General features: G+C 47.4%; 1 pseudogene; it reads right to left on the bottom strand.

Annotated features, from left to right (window-relative positions):
• Positions 1-1,119: 1,119 nt before the first annotated feature.
• On the bottom strand, positions 1,120-17,313 carry LOC142068406 (pepsin A-like; annotated as a pseudogene).
• Positions 17,314-20,684: the final 3,371 nt, after the last annotated feature.

The following is a 20,684-nucleotide window of genomic DNA, read 5'->3' as shown; positions in this document are numbered from 1 at the left end:
CAGACTTGCCCGGAAAGATGCACAATGGTCTTTTCCCAAGGTCTCTTCCTGTTAGTGAGTGGAACCAGTTCTGGTCTAAACCATGTTGCACCTTCCCAAACTGGCTTCTCTGCCAAGCCATGTGCTTAGAAAACTCCTCTGTGCAGAGCTGGGTGAAGGTCCTTGGACCAGGCGAGTTACATTGATGGTTGTGGTTTGTGAGATCCCTGAGCTGCGGCCCTTCTCTGGGTGCCTTGCTTTAGCCGCTCCTTGCCCCTTGCTTGGTGGCTGGGAAATGGGACTCTGGCTGCCCCTGGTTTAGGCCATGGGTAGTTATTCCCTAATTCTTCATTCTGGGGTTTCCTTCCAAGCAGCTGGTGCCAGAAGACAGGACACTGGGCAAATGGACCTCACCTCTGACCCAGTCTGGCTATTCCTGAGTTTCTCCAGTGAAGTGAAATCTGTCCCTGCTCTCTCCTAGCTCTGGCCCCATCTCTAACAACACCTCGGAATGTGACCCCGCCCCCTCATAGACCCAGCCCTCATGCTGGCCCTGGCTTTCCTCTGTGCTGGCCTAAGGACTGGGTCATCTCCTGGCCCCACAGCAAATCCTAGCTGTTGGTTCATGTAGTGGCGGGTCAGAGAGCCCGCATGTAACTGCAGCTGGGTGTGTCCCCGCCTGTGTGAATGCTGGTGGAAGTGTAGGACTGGGAGCAGGTCTGCAGCTTGTCACAGCACAGTGTGAGAGGGAACCCAGGCTGGTGAGTCAAAGGATTCAGTGGTCCCCAGTTCCAGTAGTACCTGTCACAGCCCTTACCCCCAAATGGCTGTGTTATGTAATTTATGGACAGCTCCCAAGCCCATCTCATGAGATACTGTTGGAAGTAACAAAACAAACAGGTCAGGAGTGAGGGGCATTAGCATAGTGGGGTGGGACAAGAATGGAATTGCAGTGTGGGAGCTGAAGGCCAGGGTAAGGGGACATTGGGAGAGCTGCATGTGGAGGGAGCTCAGGGCTGGCATATCAGGAGGCTGCAGATTGAGATTGGGGGCCACAGCAGAAGATATGAGAATGTTCCCTTCCTGCCTCCTCATCAGTGGAATGTGGGTCTACCCGCCCATCAGAGAGAAACAATTCACTACAGTGCTCTTATAGTCCTTTATTCTACTGTTGGTATGATTAGAGACGAGAGGGTGAGTTTGGGGTGGGGAATAGTGTGTGTCCATTAAGGTCCCAACAGCAATAAGGGTCACTAGACTGACTCACATTGTTGGGGCTCTGGAGAAACAGATACTCTCCGGGGTCAGGGTTCCATGGCAGTGTCCCGGGGATGGTGCTGTGTTCATGCCACGGGGGCCAGGCCCACCTAGTTGTTGGCCCTGTCGAAGACAACGTAGTACTGGCGGATGAAGACATCTCCGAGGATCCAGAGGTCTCCAGAGGTGGTGGGGAGGTCGATGCCTTCAAAGATCAAGAGCCTGAGTTCTGCACCAGGGTAAAATGGGACATGGGTTATTGGGCTGGAACTTCAATGACCCCTTGAGTTATTATCCTGCAGGGAGTGCACATGCCTGCACCTGCACCATCTTGGGATGGGATCTCACCACTGCTCCCAAGCTAAGGAGCGTTAGCCTGGGTCAGGCCTTGGCTTGGAGACTTTAAGGGACAGCTTGGGGATGCAAGCAGTGGGGTTGGTGAGTGAGGCCTGGATGCTCACAGGTATTTAGGGGCATAACTCCCATTGAGGTACCTTTGTGGATCTGGGCCTCAGTACAGTCCCAGTGCTTCAGCCTGAGGCTAAGGGGTGCAGCCTGTGAAGTGGGAAGAAAAGCAAGGCCCTGATCACTTCTTTTCATCCCTTGAGGAGGCAAAGCACGCTCTCTCCAGACTCCTGGCCAGATTCCAAAGGGAGCGATTACATTCTGCCACCAGAAATCCTGCTGTGATTATAAGTGGATTTGGGCTTCCCCACTGCTTGTCCCACCTACCAGCTGGTGTTGCTGTGTGCTGTTAAAGCAGTTTAGCTGTTCCTCCCCAGAGGGAAGCAAACCTTTATCATGGGGAAGGAACATCCTTCCTGATGCCCAGATGCCCGTGCCCTGGAGCACGAGGCAGCGATCTCTCTTGATCTAGCCTCCCAGCTTGGGTAGCTGCTCATTTAATTCTCTCCTAGCCCAGTAAGGCCCCTGCCCTGGTGATCTCCTACGGTGGCCAGCTCTACAGGCCGCCTCGCTGCTCTTACGGTATGTCACTTTCACTGTGGGCCTGCCTTGATCTTGACCGTCCCTCCTTCTGGATCCATTTGTGGGAAGAGCTCTCTGCCACCCCACTCTCATACTGGGGACAGACTCTGAGCTGCATCTCAGTGATGCTCCTGCAGGCCCATGCCGGCTGTGTAGGGGGCAATTGCCAGCATGCTCAGTGCAATGGCCTCAGGCACAAGCCCTCGATAAGAGGCCCCGAGGCGGCTTTCTCAGCAGGACACTCACATCAGTGATGTAGGCACTGACGGGCAGAGGGAACTCAATGCCGTTGATGGTGAAGACGATGTTGGGCAGGCTGCTCATGGCACTGCAGCTGATCTGCAGGGAGGGAGGCAACACACGGAGGAAAGGTTAGACACGTCTCGGGCACTAGGTTCTCCAATGAGAGAGATGGAACGTCACATCTGTGTGTAGGAGACACCTCTAGAAGCATCTCTCCCTCTCCCTGCCCTTACCGTGCCATCGCTGGTGCCGATGTAGGAGTTGATGTTGGAGATGCCAGAAGGGGGCCCAGCCAGCAGAGAAGTGCCAGTGTCAATGACAGCCCGGCAGCCACCAGAGCAAGCGATGGTCTCTCCGTTCATGGTGACGCTGCAAGAGAGAGAGTCGGGGGAACGTTCCCAGTAATGCTCCCGATTTCATTCCCACTCAGCCCATGAGCCAGCAGCGAGAGGCCTGCAGGGTGGAGTTGCCTCTCACCCCGCCTCCCCACCCCCCTTGCTACAACTGCCAAGAACTTTCCCCTGATGTTTCAGCCTCAACCTCCTTGGCTATTGCCCATCGCTCATCGTCCTACAACCTTCTGGGACTGTGACCGATCTAGCCTGGGGGTCACAAACAGAGGTCAAGGGGTTGTGCCCACCCTGCCCTGTACTTTATTGCTAAGCAGAGCGGGCCAGATGAGGGTTCCTGGTGTGGACAAGGTGGAGAACCACTGATCTAACCTTCTCACTGGTGAGCCCCTTTCCTATAGCTCCAAGGAAGGCGTGATTCTGACTCCCTTGTCTCTTGTCTTGTCTAGACTCTGTAATTTGAGCTTTCCCAGGCTCCCACATGCATCTTCTTTTGCCTGTCTCCACAAGCTGGCCAATAAAGGGGAAGGACCAAGGGGTGGGAGATACCTGTCCATGGTGATTTGCCAGTAAGTCTCAGCAGAGAGAGGGATCTAGTTAAGGTTCCCAGAGTAGTAAGATGAGTCGATGCCGCCGAACATCACAAACCTCCCGCTCTGGTCGTCCCTAGAGAAAGGAGAGAGGAGAGTCAAAGCAGATGCATGAATGGCTGACTGGCAAGTCAATAGCAAACGCTCTGTCTGAATATAATAATGGCCATACTGGGTCATTACAAAGGTCCGTCTAGCCCAGTATTCTGTCGTTCGACAGTGGCCAATGCCAAGTGCCCCAGAGGAAATGAACAGAACTGAATCAACAAGTCATCCATCCACTGTCGCCATTCCCAGCTTCTGGCAAACAGAGGCTAAGGACACCATCCCAAGAAAGGGGAAAAAATTCATAGGCAGGAGTTGTAGACCAAGCTGGATGAGCAAGCATCTCAGAGAGGTGATTAAGAAAAAGCAGAAAGCACACAGGGAGTGGAAGAAGGGAGGGATCAGCAAGGAAAGCTACCTTATTGAGGTCAGAACATGTAGAGATAAAGTGAGACAGGCTAAAAGCCAAGTAGAGTTGGACCTTGCAAAGGGAATTAAAACCAATAGTAAAAGGTTCTAAAGCCTTATAAATAAGAAGAAAACAAAGAAAGAAGAAGTGGGACCGCTAAACACTGAGGATGGCATGGAGGTCAAGGATAATCTAGGCATGGCCCAATATCTAAACAAATACTTTGCCTCAGTCTTTAATAAGACTAAAGAGGATCTTAGGGATAATGGTAGCATGACAAATGGGAATGAGGATATGGAGGTAGATATTACCATATCTGAGGTAGAAGTGAAACTCAAACAGCTTTATGGAACTAAATCAGGGGGCCCAGATAATCTTCATCCACAAATATTAAAGGAATTGGCACATGAAATTGCAAGCCCATTAGCAAGAATTTTTAATGAATCTGTAAACTCAGGAGTTGTACCGTATGATTGGAGAATTGCTAACATAGTTCCTGTTTTTAAGAAAGGGAAAAAAAGTGATCCGGGTAACTATAGGCCTGTTAGTTTGACATCTGTAGTATGCAAGGTCTTGGAAAAAATTTTGAAGGAGAAGGTAGTTAAGGACATTGAAGTCAATGGTAAATGGGACAAAATACAACATGGTTTTACAAAAGGTAGATCGTGCCAAACCAACCTGATCTCCTTCTTTGAGAAAGTAACAGATTTTTTAGACAAAGGAAATGCAGTGGATCTAATTTACCTAGATTTCAGTAAGGTGTTTGATACTGTGCCACATGGGGAATTATTAGTTAAATTGGAAAAGATGTGGATCAATATGAAAATTGAAAGGTGGATAAGGAATTGGTTAAAGGGGAGACTACAACGGGTCCTACTGAAAGGTGATCTGTCAGGCTGGAGGGAGGTTACCAGTGGAGTTCCTCAAGGATCGGTTTTGGGAACAATCTTATTTAATCTTTTTATTACTGACCTCGGCACAAAAAGTGGGAGTGTGCTAATAAAGTGTGCGGATGATACAAAGCTGTGAGGTATTGCCAATTTAGAGAAGGACAGGGATATCCTACAGGAGGATCTGGATGACCTTGTAAACTGGAGTCCTAGTAATAGGATGAAATTTAATAGTGAGAAGTGTAAGGTGAGGTCTCACCAGTGCCTTGTATAACGGTACTAAAACCTCCTTATCCCTACTGGAAATACCTCTCCTGATGCATCCCAAGACTGCATTAGCTTTTTTCATGGCCATATCACATTGGCGGTTCATAGTCATCCTATGATCAACCAATACTCCAAGGTTCTTCTCCTCCTCCGTTACTTCTAATTGATGCATCCCCAGCTTATAAGTAAAGTTCATTTAGGGATTAATAACAAGAATTTTACTTATAAGCTGCGGACGCATCAATTAGAAGTAACGGAAGAAGTTGGCTTATTTAGCCTAACTAAAAGAAGGTTGAGGGGAGATATGATTGCTCTCTATAAATATATCAGAGGGATAAATACCAGAGAGGGAGAGGAATTATTTAAGCTCAGTACCAATGTGGACACAAGAACAAATGGATATAAACTGGTCATTGGGAAGTTTAGACTTGAAATTAGACGAAGGTTTCTAATCATCAGAGGAGTGAAGTTTTGGAACAGCCTTCCAAGGGAAGTAGTGGGGGCAAAAGACCTATCTGGCTTTAAGATTATATTCAATAAGTTTATGGAGGAGATGGTATGATGGGATAACATGGTTTTGGTAATTAAATATTCATGGTAAATAGGCCCAATGGCCTGTGATGGGATATTAGATGGGGTGGGATCTGAGTTACCCAGGAAAGAATTTTCTGTAATATCTGGCTGGTGAATCTTGCCCATATGCTCAGGGTTTAGCTGATCGCCATATGTGGGGTCGGGAAGGAATTTTCCTCCAGGGCAGATTGGAAGAGGCCCTGGAGGTTTTTCACCTTCCTCTGTAGCATGGGGCACGGGTCAGTTGCTGGAGGATTCTCTGCTCCTTGAAGTCTTTAAACCACGATTTGAGGACTTCAGTAGCTCAGACATAGGTGAGAGGAGGAGTGGTGGGTGAAATTCTGTGTCCTGCGTTGTGCAGGAGGTCAGACTAGATGATCATAATGGTCCCTTCTGACCTAAATATCTATGGAAAAAAAAACAAAAACAAACCATCCCTGCCCATCCTGGCTAATAGCCAGTGATGGACTTATCCTCCATGAACTTATCTAGTTCCTTTTTGAACCCTTCCCTATTAGAGAAAGCCACAGCTGGGCAGTGCTGGGATACAGTCAGAGCTGGGCACATCAGTGTCTAGTAGTGGAGAAAGGACATGACGGTTGTCTGGGCGGGGCACATCTACCCCTACTTTGATAACTGTCTCTTGCCAGGTCTCAAAAGCTAAGCAGGGCTGGGCCTGCCCTAAAATTGGATGGGACACCTCCAAGAAAAGGCCCAGGTGTTTGAGGCAGTGGTGGCAGGTGCTGCTGTTCCATCTGAGTCAGTACTGAGCAGTCTGGTGCTAGAAGGTGATAAGCCAGGGAGTCATGTGGATGACGTGGGGCACTTCCCCCCCAGGAGTCAGTCTAATACTGATGACCTGCAGTGGGTGTAGAGAGGGCCCTGATGCTTTAATGTAATCGTTAGAGGCACTAGTGTTCACTTCTGCTCCCAAAATGTACATCACCAGCATAGAATGGCTGCCTTGTTCCACCCGAGATCGCTGTGTTTTGGGAATTCTGATGCAAACATTGCAGGGCTCACTGAATGTGAGAGGTGCTGAATCTCACTGCAGCAGATGGGCTGTTTCCAGCCCTGATTTACGAGCTCAGGTAGACGGAGAAGAGGTACTGGGACACCAAACCCTCGTTCATCATGTTGTCAAAGATGGGGGTGGCTCCAGAGGAGGAGCTGCCGGGGAAGGCCAAACCCAGGATCCCATCAAAGGGGGAGTAGTAGAGGAAGGAGCCGAGCTTGGTCTCCCTCAGGGCAAAGATTTGATTGGTGTCCACAATGCCTCCAACCTTAGAGGAGGGATGGGGACAATCAGACACACCATACACCCTGGGAGAAGCTGCCAAGTCTACCAGAGGGTCTTTACAGTGTGCAAGTTCTCAGAGGCTACCATGCCCTGAACTGTGCTGTCTCCCCCATGATTGGCTTCATTGTCTCTTCTCTTCCCTTTCTCTATTCCTGTCTCCCAGTTCACAGCCAGTGGAGTTCCTGCTTTAGCTTTGCAGATGCAACCTTCCTTCGAATTCCTAATCATTTCCCTTCTCTGCTCCAGGGGCTTTGATCCTTTCTTGTGATTTACCTGGACGGTGTCGTAGCCCAGGATTCCAGTCATGCTGCCGGTGCCATACTGGATGGAGACGTCCTCACTGGTGGCCTCGTAGGTGGAGGAGTCTGATGGGTTGAAGCCATTGTGGTCTTCTGCAAGTACAGAAGAGTCACAGACCGACACTTGTAACTTTCCCCATGTGTTGTATGGGAGACTAGTGAGGCTGTGAATTCTTTGGTGGGGGGAGGGTGCTTATGCACTGCAGTGCTCAGCATTGCAATGCCTAGGTCCCGTTGTGAATCTAGCTCCTGGGCTTCCTGGAAACCATCCCCCTCCTCTGACACTGTACAACTGGACAATCCACAGACAATGGAAGGAAACCTATTCATGTCTGGCTTCCACGGTAGCTGGAAACTGATGATTTTTTTAATTTAAAAAATCTGATTTTAAACAATGTAAATACATTTTTCTTTTAAAAATAATAATTTAAAATTAAAGTTTAAATTATGACAACATATGTGCAAGTCTAAACTTACTAAAATCTATTAAAATCAGTTAAATTAAATAAAAATTACTATTAAGTAGTGCATATTTGTTGCTGAAGTTTTAAAGATAGACCACTGAACTGGTGGATTTCACTGGCTCAGCAGCTGGAACTGGACTTGGTTGAAGCGCTAAACCAGCTTTTCACAGCAGTAGCCTCTTCCGCAGGTGCAGAGAGAATATTTTCTTCATGTCAGTTCATACAGCTAGTTCAGTTCACTGACTAGTTCATTCTAACTTAAGAAATTGACTGGGAGTTATAAAAGCAAGACAGCTTGTTTTCCTTTCCCAATCTCTGAATAAAAAGTAAGTATGAGAGGATGAAATCTAAAATCTTGGAACGACATGGTGACCAGAAACCATCAGTTCAATTCACTGACTACACATAAGAATATAAGAATGGCCCTACTGGGTCAGACCAAGGGTCCATCTAGCCCAGTATCCTGTATTCCGATAGTGGCCAGTGCCAGGTGCCCCAGAGGGAATGAACAGAACAGGTAATCATCAAGTGATCCATTCCCTGTCGCTCATTCCCAGCTTCTGGCCAACAGAGGCTAGGGACATCATTTCTGCCCATCCTGGCTTATAGCTAGTGATGGACCTATCCTCCATGAATTTATCTAGTTCTTTTTTGAACCCTGTTATGGTCTTGGCCTTCAGAACATCCTCTGTCAAGGAGTTCCACAGGTTCACTGTACATTGTGTGAAGAAATACTTCCTTTTATTTGTTTTAAACCTGCTGCCTATTAATTCCATTTGGTGACCCCTAGTTCTTGTGTTATGAGTAGTAAACAACACTTCCTTATCTCCTTTCTCTACACCAGTCATGATTTTATAGATCTCAATCATATCTCCCCGTAGCTGTCTCTTTTCCAAGCTGAAAAGTCCCAGTCTTATTAATCTCTCCTCATACGGAAGCTGTTCCATACCCCTGATCATTTTTGTTGCCCTTTTCTGAACCTTTTGCAATTCCAATATATCTTTTTTGAGATGGGGCGACCACATCTGCACACAGTATTCAAGATGTGGGCGTACCATGGATTTATATCGCGGCAACGTGATATTTTCTGTCCTATTATCTATCCCTTTCTTAATTATTCCCAGCATTCTGGTTACTTTTTTGACTGCCACTGCACATTGAGTGGATGTTTTCAGAGAACTATCCACAATGACTCCAAGATCTCTTTCTTGAGTGGTAACAGCTAATTTAGACCCCATCATTTTATATGTATAGTTGGCATCATGCTTTCCAATGTGCCATTACTTTGCATTTATCAACATTAAATTTCATCTGCCATTTTGCTGCCCAGTCACCCAGTTTTAAGAGATCCTTTTGTAGCTCTTCGCAGTCTGCCTGCGTCTTAACTATCTTTAATAGTTTTGTATCATCTGCAAATTTTGCCACCTCACTGTTTACCCCTTTTTCCAGATCATTTTTGAATAGGACTGGTCCCAGAACAGACCCCTTGGGGACACCACTTTTTACCTCTCTCCATTCTGAAAACTGACCATTTATACCTACCCTTTGTTTCCTATCTTTTAACCAGTTACCAATCCATGAGAGTACCTTCCCTTTTATCCCGTGGCAGCTTCCTTTGCGAAAGAGCCTGTGCTGAGGAACCTTCAGAAAGAAAGGCTTTCTGAAAATCTAGGTACATTATATCCACTGGATCCCCTTGGTTCACATGCTTGTTGATCCCCTCAAAGAATTCTAGTAGATTGGTGTGGCATGGTTTCCCTTTCCTAATACCATGTTGACTGTTCCTCAATAAATTATGTACATCTATGTCTGACAATATTGTTCTTTATTATCGTTTCAACCAGTTTGCCCAGTACTGAAGTCAGGCTTATAGGCCTGTAATTGCTGGGATCACCTCTGGAACTCTTTTTAAAAATTGGTGTCACATTAGCTATCCTCCAGTGATCTGGTACAGAAGCTGATTTAACTGATCGGTTACAGACTACAGTTAGTAGTTCTGCAATTTCACATTTGAGCTCCTTCAGAACTCTTGGGTGAATACCATCTGGTCCTGGTGACTTATTGCTGTTTAATTTATCAATTTGTTCCAAGATCTCCTCTAATGATACCTCAATCTGGGACAGTTCCTCAGATCTGTCACCTAAAAAGAATGGCTCGGGTCTGGGAATCACCCTCACATCCTCAGCTGTGAAGACTGATGCAAAGAATTCATTTAGTTTCTCCACAATGGCCTTATTGATAACACTTCCTTTGTTTAATACATTGTTAGTTTTAAATGCAAATTGTTTTAATAAACTTTTTTTCTTAGCTATCCAGCACATTTAAGGTCGTTTTACTTTACTAATAATTTTTAAAAGCTTTTCTTTTTTCATTTTTAATCGAATTCCAATTACCATGTAAAGGTGAAACATACTTCAAGTAACAAGATTAGTCAGCTAGCAAAATGAAAAATGCATCCTTCACCATTTTCTCATAATTAAAAAATGTACAAATAAATGTATGTTAAGGTCTATAAGTGGTTACACTCATTAATACAGATTTATTCTCTTCCTGATTAGAAGGAGGAAGTATCAATTTTAGGGTAAAAGCTATAATTAGTTGCAAATCAAGGTGTTTTAATGGTTACCAACAAAAAACAACTTCCTGCAGGAAAATAATTAAAAAGTACAAATGCAAAGCAAGATTAAAATCAGTGATTTCAATCAAGGTTTCCTCATTGCTGATTTAAATCTCTCTGATTTCAATCAAACCACCCAGATGGCGTGTCAAGGCAAGGAGGTGATTGCCTCTGATTTCATGCAGCTAAGCAATGCAAGGCTTGGTCTGTAGCTGGATGGGTGACTGATAGGTTAAAGGCTAGTGCTTGGGTTGGGGCTGGCAGCTCATCAATCAGCTGACATGGTAACAAACAGCCTGTTTTGCGGAGGGATAGCTCAGTGGTTTGAGCATTGGCGTGCTAAACCCAGGGTTGTGAATTCAATCCTTGAGGGGGCCATTTAGGGATCTGGGGCAAAAATTGGGGATTGGTCCTGCTTTGAGCAGGGGGTTGCACTAGATGACCTCCTGAGGTCCCTTCCAACCTTGATATTCTATGATTCTAAAGAGAGGGAACCATTGCCATCCAAGGGCTAGATCCTCAGCTGGTGTAAACCGGCATAGTTCCACCAGCTGATTTACAGCAATTGAGGATCTGGGCTACGGTGACCTTGCTAAAGGCTCAGCCTGAGCTGCTGTTTCTCAGCCATCACTTTGCCCAGCATGGCTCCTAGGACCTGCTGGCATCTGATGCACCGAGTTGTTTATCCCCAGTTTCCATCAATCTCAGTGTATTGGAAGCAGAGAGCCTGCAGACCTGGGAGTTCTATTCCCAGTGCTCTTCTTAATCCCATCCAATCACAGCTGGGGGCTGGATGCCCCAGCATGGGGGCTGGGGAAGGTTCTTGGCAGCAGCAAGGTATGTGCTTGGTTGGAAGCCTTGAGTTCAGGGCACCAGGCAAATTCTCCAGCAAGCCATGTTCCTTAAGGTTCTGCCTTAGGGATTTCCCCTTCTTCAGGGAGACCCTAATCAACAAGGGTGGGCAGAGAGACTGATCAATAACAAATAAACAAAAGACAAGCCTTGTGTTCAGGGAATACCGTGCAGTCCGACTCTTACACTGCACGGAGACCCCTTTTTATAGCTGGGATTAGCACAGGGTTTAGGTGAGCTGGGTGACCAGTGCACTAAAAGTCAGTGTGAGTTGGGCATATAATTCCCGTAGGACGCTTGGAAACTCCTGGCCCATGTGTAACTAGCACTGAGAGGGCCTAGTATGCTGGGAGCTTTACTAATACATTGTATAAGACAGTCCCCCTGTCCTATAGATCTTACTGATGAAATAGACAAGGTGGACAAAGGACATATGTTCATTTTTATCCAGAGAACTGAGGCCCAGAGAGACTCGGTCACTAGGTCACACAGGGAGTCTGTGGTAGAGCTGGAAATGAACCTAGATTTTCCAAATCCTGTTCCAGTATTGTAACCATAAGCCCATCCTTCCTCATACCTCTGCTATGCCATACAGCCAAGGGGTAGTTCCCACCTGCTGCCTATTAAAGAATGAAGTATTGAGGAGAGAGATGTAGGAGCTGCCTCTGCTGCTAAGGGAACATTGCTCTGTAGAAAGCTGAGCTCAGAATCCCAATGTTTCTTGTTCCCCCCTGCACTCACTTTGTCACCTGGCACTGAGAAAGCACCACCAGACTGAGGAGCAGAAGCCACTTCATAATGTCCCTGTACACCCAAACTGGTGGGGAAAGGAAAGTGCGAGTGCTAAATGCAGCGCAACGCCGGGATGCTGCTCCTTATATGCACATAGTGCCGAGCCTTTCCTATCCCATTAGGAACCCTGATAAGAAATGCAAACCTTCCTGGTAAGATTGTCCAAGATGTCCTTGAAAGAAAGGTCTGGAGAACACTCCAAGTTCACAGATCTCCACCTTCGCTTGGCAGTGAACTGAAAATGGGGGCATCTTCTAGAGGGAAGGGGTGAGAGTTAGGGGAGGTTTCCCAGCTAAGCTTTGAAAAGAAATGATGCTGGGTTGTTTTAAAGAGCAAACAGGAGGCACAGAGGAATTTGAACGGGATATAGAGGTATTCACCTCTAGGTCACTGGTTCCAGTTTGGCCCCCAGTTGTAAAACAGCCATGTAGTGGGAACTGGTGTCTCTATGGGAACTGAGATATGAAGCTTTACTCCTCTAGCTCATTGGTATGAATCTGAGCCCAGGTCAGCGCAAGGAGCTGAAGTTAGTGGACAGGGAAATAGGATGCATGGCATGCTACAGTCTGAGTAACTGGTTGACTCAGAGGATATGGAGCCGTTCACCTCTATGGCACTGGTCCAGCTCACTCAGTTCAGTAGAAAAAATCTTTGTCAACCCTGTAGAGGAAATATGCTGATGGTCTTTGTGAATTTCCTAGTGACACATGTCAGGGAAGGAAAGGATCAGGTGTGAGGACTTGGTTTGGGTGTGGGTAGATAAATGGCTGAATCTAGTTGGCAGCTGGTATCAAGTGGAGTGCCCCTGGGGTCAGTTTTGTTCAACATCTTCATTAATTATTTGGATGATGGGATGGATTGCACCCTCAGCAAGTTTGAAGATTACACAAAACTGTGGGGAGAGGTAGATACGCTGGAGCGTAGGAATAGGGTCCAGAGTGACCTAGACAAATTGGCCAGGCCATGTGCCCACATGCTAGGAGCAGCTGCTCTGCCTGAAATCACAATGAGAATCCCATGAGATTAGACAACAGCATTTAACTTTCCATTTACCACTATCCTCTCCTAACCCTGTGGGAAAAGCAAACACCAGGGGAGGGATGAGGTTTGCACGTGACTAGGAGTAAAGTCACCTTAGGCCAGTGACAACCCTAACAAAGGGGCCTAGAACTGGGCAGGTCTGACCTTGCTACTCTGTGTATAAAAACTTATCAGTTTGAACAAGTTTATCTGAGCAGAACTGGTCCTGAAAATCAGCTTATCCGGTGTCCCCTGTTGCCCCACAGTGAGGCCCTGGCATCTGGTGTTAGTCTCTCAAATGGGCAGGTATTTTCCATTCCCTGCTCCAGATTTTTCAACGAAGAGGTGAAATAGATCTCAGATTTAGAGAAGAGAGGTTTTCTTTGAGACGTCTGACACCAGAGAGACAATACAGGCACCTCGTAGCACCCTGAAGCAGTAGGGATTAATCCTGCCCTATAGCACCCCCTTCTTTTCCAGTCTTGGGTCTCCACACAGCTCTGCGAATGCCTCTCAAATTAGACCTGGTTATAATAGCCCTGGGGTATGAAACACACACACAGCACTGCTAAAGCGCCTCCTGAGAGACAGGCTACCCTGCTATTCCAGCCCTTAGTCTGACACATCCATAGCTCTTCTGATGCCCCTCAGTCCTGACCTGCAACTCCCTGTGTGAGTTTATAATATAGTCTCTTCTATAGAAAGTTGGCTGGTCACAACCAATTGTGCTATTCCCTTTGCAGAATTCCTTGCAGCCTGCAAGGATTTGTGACTGATTTGAGGATGAAGAGCTGAACTTGTAAGTTTGGAGAGGCTAAAACTGAGTCTCTGATAAGAGACCAGATTGGGACTGGGATCGGGAACATAAATCTCAGCGACTACTGGAAGATCCATAATTAACCCGTGACAAATCTGTCAGAATTTGTCAAGCAATTGAAGTCACCCAGTCGAGAAGGAAGATTTTGGAGGGTGGGCAGTGCTCTGATACTGTGGACATGGTAGAGAATCCAAAATACTGCAAGAAAAGAGACCTGAGGCAGAAAGGGATGGAGACTTCCAAGTCAGAGTTCTGAAAAAAGAGCACATGGCTTGTGCTGGTTGCCACAGTGTGTACAGCTCCAAGATAATGCCCGGCATGTGGGAAAAAGGTGCAAGAAATGCAGTGGATTCCATCATGTTGCAAGAGTTTGCAAGGACCATTAAAAAAAACCCCAACAGCTTTCCAGTCAAAATGTTGACTGTGATTGCCAGAGCTACTCCTCAGGGTGAGACCCTGTGGCAAGTAATACAGAGTGGTATGGAGAGCATATTCCCAGTCCCTATTTTTGAGTTCAGAGGGAGCTGTCAGTACCAGATGGGACTATGTATAAAGGAATCAGGATGGTGCTTCATAAGATGGTACAGTAAAATGTGTAATGAAGGAGAAATGAAGGTGATTTAGGAATTGAGAAATCTAAGAGAAGCGCTGGAAAAGTTTTACACTGGGCTCAAATGAACAGCAACATTGAGGAAGCCATCAGGGCTTGTCGTATGTGCCAAAAGTTCAGGCCAAGTCTAGGAAAAGGGCCAGTGTTGGTGGCTCAGGAATAATTGGCCCCCTGGAGCAAAGTAGGCAGAGATTTGTTATATTGGCTGGAAAAATCTCTGTCTTCATTCTAGACTATTCTCACTTTCCAGAGATAGCAAGGTTTATCAGTAGGACGGTTATAAGTGTTTGAAGGAGCGAGTTATATAAATGTTGTTTGTGAAGTGTTGTTGTTATTATGTTGTGGCTGGATATTGGGAATTGACCTTTCAGAGCATTCAGCTTCCCAGGCACAGGAAGTCTGGGGGAGGAGCGCTGCAGAAGCAGAGACAGGTGGAACTCAGTGACTGAGTGAAGAGAGGCTCTTTCAAGCCCCTTGGGCCAGAGTGTTTCCTGAAGACCACACAGCCCTCCACCCAGACCAGGAGAAAGAACAAACAGAGGCAGAGGCTCTAGAAGCTCTCAGAGCTACATGGGCACCAAACCAGGTAGCATGGCAATTCTTCTGTTCCTCAAACTTGTTCCACTCTGGAGCTTTGTCAGGTTTAAATTTTTGTAATGGAGACATTTTCTGCTATTTCTGTAGGTGAACTCATGCATATTCATCAAATATTTAGATCAGGGCATTGAATCACTGGAATAGAATCTCCATGATTTCTAGACCTTCAGCCTTAACAGGGCCACCAGCGGGAGGTGATATGGTACACCCAGCTTCACCCCCACAGGAAGCTGAAGGGAAGGGGGATCAGGTATAGATCTCTTATTGTGAATTGAAGGTCCTTTGACAGAGAAGACCTCTATCCCCAAGTCCAATAATTGTTCCAGCCCTGTAGCCAGACAGCCAGCCCCCCCCCCCCCCCCCTCAGACCAGCATTGATGGAAACACAGGAGGAAGCCGGAACAGGGCACTTAACATATATTCCAGCATAGCCTTTGAAGCTGTGAAAGCACAGGTGTGCTGCTACAATGTGCCTCTGGGAACAGATACGACGATTAAGCTCACAGCAGGCAGAGGCCCTGTGACAGACATGGCTCTTAGCCCCTACTAAATAGCGTGATGCACACACACCAACATCCTAGGTGGGAAAATATTTACCCTGATAAAAGAAATGTCCAGTAGTCGACACTTATTGTTTCTCTCCCTTGCAAGTGTAAACTACTCTTGCGAAAGCTGGCGTCACCCAGACAGACCAGCCTCAATTTGGCATAAGAAAGGAGAAAGAGAATAAAGGAGTACAGAGGTATAAGTAGGGGACCTACAGCACCATGATTTTTGAGTGCTTTTCACTATCTATCTGCTGGTCAGATAAGTGACAGCCTCCCAAGGCTTCTGCAGCTAAGAGGGTCCCTAAGCCTTGTCCCTTATTCGTCTTTCCGCGGAATTGAGTGACCGATCCTGGCTTGGCACCGCTGGAATCGAGAGATGCAAGGAGGGTAAGAAGCACCCACACCTGATCTCCTATCTTTAGTGTACACATATTTTGAAATAGAGCTCTATACTTTGTTTTCTTTCTTTGGGATTGTGGCTTCAGTTTTGTAACTTGTTTGTGTGTGTAACATCTCTACATTTAAATAAGTAGGCACTAGCAATTTTGTAACCACATGATTAGAATCTAGCTTAATAAATTTTGGTAACCATTTGTGCATAAGCCTGACTTGTTTTCTCTGGTTTACTGTAAAGCAGCCAACACAATTAAAGAACCTCAGCCGTTTTGGCTCTAAAGCCTGGCCATAAGGTGAGAGTACTAAGAGCCTAGCATTGAGTTGTGCCGCCTCCACGGGGCAAACTCTTGGGGCACCTGTCAGTCAATCCTGGCTGCCCGCTGCGAAGGAGCTCTGAGCTCTAGCAGTTAAAGTCACGGGTGTGGAGAGGCTCTTAGTGCTGCCATTGGGGCACCTGTCAGTCAGTATTGACTGCCCGCTGCGAAGGAGCTCTGAGCTCTAGCAGTTAAAGTCACGGGTGGTTAGGACCTTGGGGCATCCGTCAGCCTAGCCCGGGCTGCCCGCCGCGAAGGGACAGTGCGTCCTAGCGGTTAAAGTAACGGATGGTATAAACGGGCATAGCTGGCACCTCACCAAACATCCTTGGCCGTCGGCTAACAAGCCCTGACCTCGAAAGATGGGAGAAAAGAGAGGACTGGTTTCTATGACCCATTTGATCTCTGGCTTTTTTACTGAGATAAAGGGGCCCAATTGGTGCCCCTGATGATTAATTTATCTGGCAATGTGGGCACCTGTCCCACCAGGGTCTGGGACTGAGAACCATCCCCTCCCCACTCATCTGACATAGGGGCCACCAAACATCCATCCCTTGATTTGGGCTCAGAATGTACCTAAGGGCCTAGAAGTGGAAGGCTTTGTATGCTAATCCCAATGCTCCTGAGCCAGTTGTTCCCCAGTTTGTGGCCAGATTGGACTGAGGCACAATGAGAAGCAAATGGCTCCATCTTCCATTCTTGAACTTGTCAGATGGTCAGTCCCCTTGGTTGTGATGCTTCTTAAAAGGGTCTTTATTTCAAGCCAGGAACTCCACCATACATGTTTATGATTATTAAGCCCTAGTTAGTGGGTGGGGGAATGTGGCTCATGGGGTATTTGCTTGTCAGGAATCTGGTAGTGCTAAATGGAAAGTAAAAGTTGTCAAATCTGTTGGGATTCTCATTCTTTTTCAGGCAGAACGGATGCTCCTGGTGCATGGCCTGGTACCCAAGTTCAGTGGATAGTCTTCTGAGAGGAACAGGATGGCTGAAGTACCAGGGCTAAGAAGTGAGACCTCCCCCACATCCAAGCCATTGGAACTTGAACCCATAATTTGCTCCTGGGCCAGGGAATCAGTCTCCAGGTTTGGGGCCATCCAGGATCTCCTCCTTTTCTCTCCCCCTCAGGTCTACGTCATGGTGACCTTACCCTCTGTGACATCTGCTTCCTTCCTGCCCTTCAAAAGTGGCCTCCATAGCCCACCACTACCTTAGCCCTGTCATTCCAAAGCACAACTTACAATTTGCCCTCAGACACATTGAAGGTAGTCATGTCACACTCACCCACCATCCCTCTATCCACTCACTCCCAAACAAGTAATCACACCCCATCCTTCCCTACCCTCAACTGTCCCTCTAGAAGATGGATGGAGATCACCAACATATTTCACCCAAGCACTGTCAGGCAACAAACACTTTTGCTATTGAACTGGGTGAGCGAGAACCTAGAGGTGAAAGGCTCCATATCGAATTCCTGAGTCAGACAGTCGCTCAGACTGTGGCATGCCCTACATCCTATTTCCCAGTCCACTGACTTTAGCTCTCTGTGCTGACCTGGGCTCAGATTCAGACCAAACTACCTAGAGGCGTAAAGCTCCATATCCCAGTTCTCATCAAGAAACCAGTTACTCACTACATGGCTGTATTGTAACTGGTGCCCAGAGTGTGGAAGGCTCCAATCCCATTGAGGTACCCACTCTCACAACATGGGGCCAGACTGAAATGAAGAACCAAGCAGTGAATGTATTCGTATCCCATTCAATCCTTCTGTGCCTTCTGTCCCATTCTTTAAAACAACCCATAGGCATTGCTTTTCAAAGCTTAGACGTCCCTGAACTCTCACACCTTCCCTTTAGATGATGCCCCATTTTCGGGTCACAGACAAGTGAAGGTGGAAATCTATGGACTTTTAGTGTTCTCCAAAATTTTGTTAAAGGACATTCTGGAAGATCTTATCAGGAAGGTTTACATTTCTTATCAGGGTTATTAATTTGATAAGAAAAGCTCTGAGCTGTGTGTTTATAAGAAGCAGCACCCAGGCATTTCTCTACATTCTCCAATCATCACCACTAGCTTGCGTTTCAGAAAACATCATGAAGTGGCTTCTGCTCCTGAGTTTGGTGGCGCTCTCTCAGTGCCAGGTGACAAAGTGAGTATTGTGGGAACACACCACTTTGGGCTGCTGAACTCGGCTTTCTACATAGCAATGTGTGATTATCAAGTGGAGTGTCTGCACTTCTCTCATTCTCTTCTGTACTCTCCATTCATGTATAGGAAGCAGTTGGGAACTACCCCTTAGCTTTGTGTTGTAGCGGAGGAATGAGGAAGGAAGGTCTTGTGGTGAAGGCACTGGAGTGGCACTTGAGAGATCTGGATTAATTTCTGTCTCTAATACAGACCCCCTCTGTGACCATGGGCAAGTGACAGAGTCTCTCTCTGGGGATCAGTTCTCTGTGATAATATTAGTGTTTATTATTTGTATTATCACAGCATGTAGGACCCACAAGTCATGGATCAGAACTCCATTGTGCTAGGCACTGGAAGACTGTCCCTTCGCTAAGTAGATAACAACCTTAGAATTAGAGAAGAGATGACAGATGGATACAGACAGGCCGATAGGGGAGTACAAGTACATGAGGGACAGTGGTCTCTGCATACCAGCAGCCAAACTTTTATTCATGTTGGGTTTTTTATAGGCATCTTGACAGAAGAGAGGTTTTAAGGAGGGATTTGAAGGAGGACAGTGAGGTAGCTTTGCAGATGTTTATGGGGAGGACCCAGGGCCATCCCTAGCCATTTTGGTGCCCTATGCAGCCCCCCCGCCTCCTGCGGGAAGTGGAATGACCCTGCCCCAGCCTGCTCTGCAGGCTGGGGCTGGGTCACTCTACTTACTGCTGCCAGTGAGTGCAGGGAGCCCGACCCATCCTACAGTCCTCAGAGGAAGGGCTGGCTGGAGTGGGACTGGGGCAGAGTAGGGGCAGGGGCCATGTGGAAGAGGCAGAGCAGGGGCTGGAGCAGCACACAGCTGTGTAGGGCACCAGGAAATTTGGTGCCCCAAATTTCCTGGTGCCCTACGCAGCTGCGTACTTTGCATATGGGTAAGGACGGCCCTGGGGGGACCTCCCAACGGTAGGGGGCAGGTGGGAGGAAGCATGAAGGTGCTTGATTGGAAATTTTCCAAGTGGGCAGTGGAGGCTGGCATCATGGGCCAATGGGAGGTGAGTATCGATAGCTTGATAGCAAATGAGGGATGAGAGGTAGGGTGGGATTGTTTGAGTGTGAAGGGCCTTGAAAGTAAAGACAAGCAGCTTATGCCTGATGAGATGGAGGGATGCAAAGAGAGGACTTTCATGGTGTCAGAGGATGCTCTACTCACTGCTGGATAGTAACTCTTCCTGGCCTCTCTGGGGATTAGATCTGTGGGGCCTACACCCCTTGCACTCCATCTCTTTGTTGCTTCCTCTTGGTTTGCAGACCCTCTGTCACTCCAGGAACTACGGCTGCTGCCTCCTCGTGACTTGGCCATCTGTCCAGGTCACGATGTGGCTTCCCCTTCTGGGGTATCCCAGTCCCTTCTTATATCCCTTCTTAGGCTCAGGCAGTCTTTCCATTCTCTGCACAGCTGGTGCCACTTCCCCAGTGGCTCTTAGGAGAACCCGGACCCATTCTCTACTCTGGGTTCCAGCTCAGGGACCCTCTAATCAGCAGCCAAGATCTTTGCTGCCACTTTCCCTAAGCCTTTCCTACCTATCTGGCTTCCACCCCTCTCTGGGTTGGCCAGCCTCCCAACTTCCTCTTCCCAGGGAGGCTACCTGCCTCTGTAGTTTCAAAACATGCCGCTCTTCTCCCAGGGAGAGACTGCAGACTATTTCCCTGCAGCCCCCTTCTGCTGTCTGCTCCCCAGCTTTATGGAAGCCCTGCCTGTTCCTGCACAGGTGGGCTTCTTCTAATTAGGGCTTTTCTCTCAGCTTTAATTTCCCCCAGCTTGCCACCTAATAGGTTAATTGGCCCCTCTGGCCTACCTTAACCCCTTCAAGGGGAGTGTTGGGAGGACACGCCCTCACACGTGGTCAAAGTGACACACTAGGAAAATTATCTTTGCAGCAGTATTCTGAACGTGCATGAGTAGGGCAAGACGACATTTGTCAAAGCCAGGGAAAAGAATGTTGCAGCAACTGAGGCATGAAATGAGGAGAGCTGGGACGAGAGCTATAGTTGTCTGAAGGAAAGGCTGCATCTCAGAGAGCTTATGCAAGAAGATTTGGCAAGATTTAAACATAACCCGGATGTGAGGAGCTAGAGAAAAGTCCATGTTGAAGATGACCTCAGGTTATGGCCTGCGTGAGAGGCAGGATGGGGTGGTTGCCGACAGTGATCAAGGAAAGAGATAGTGGGGGAGGGCTTGATGGGAGGAGGAAGATTAGGAGCTCTGTTTTAGTCATGCTCCTCAAGCATTCCGTTTGACTCC

Source organism: Caretta caretta, chromosome 6 (assembly GCF_965140235.1).
Source record: "Caretta caretta isolate rCarCar2 chromosome 6, rCarCar1.hap1, whole genome shotgun sequence".
In the NCBI taxonomy this organism is placed as follows: Eukaryota; Metazoa; Chordata; order Testudines; family Cheloniidae; genus Caretta; species Caretta caretta.
Note: the sequence above shows the minus strand (reverse complement) of the source record. Positions and strands in the feature narration are given on the sequence as shown.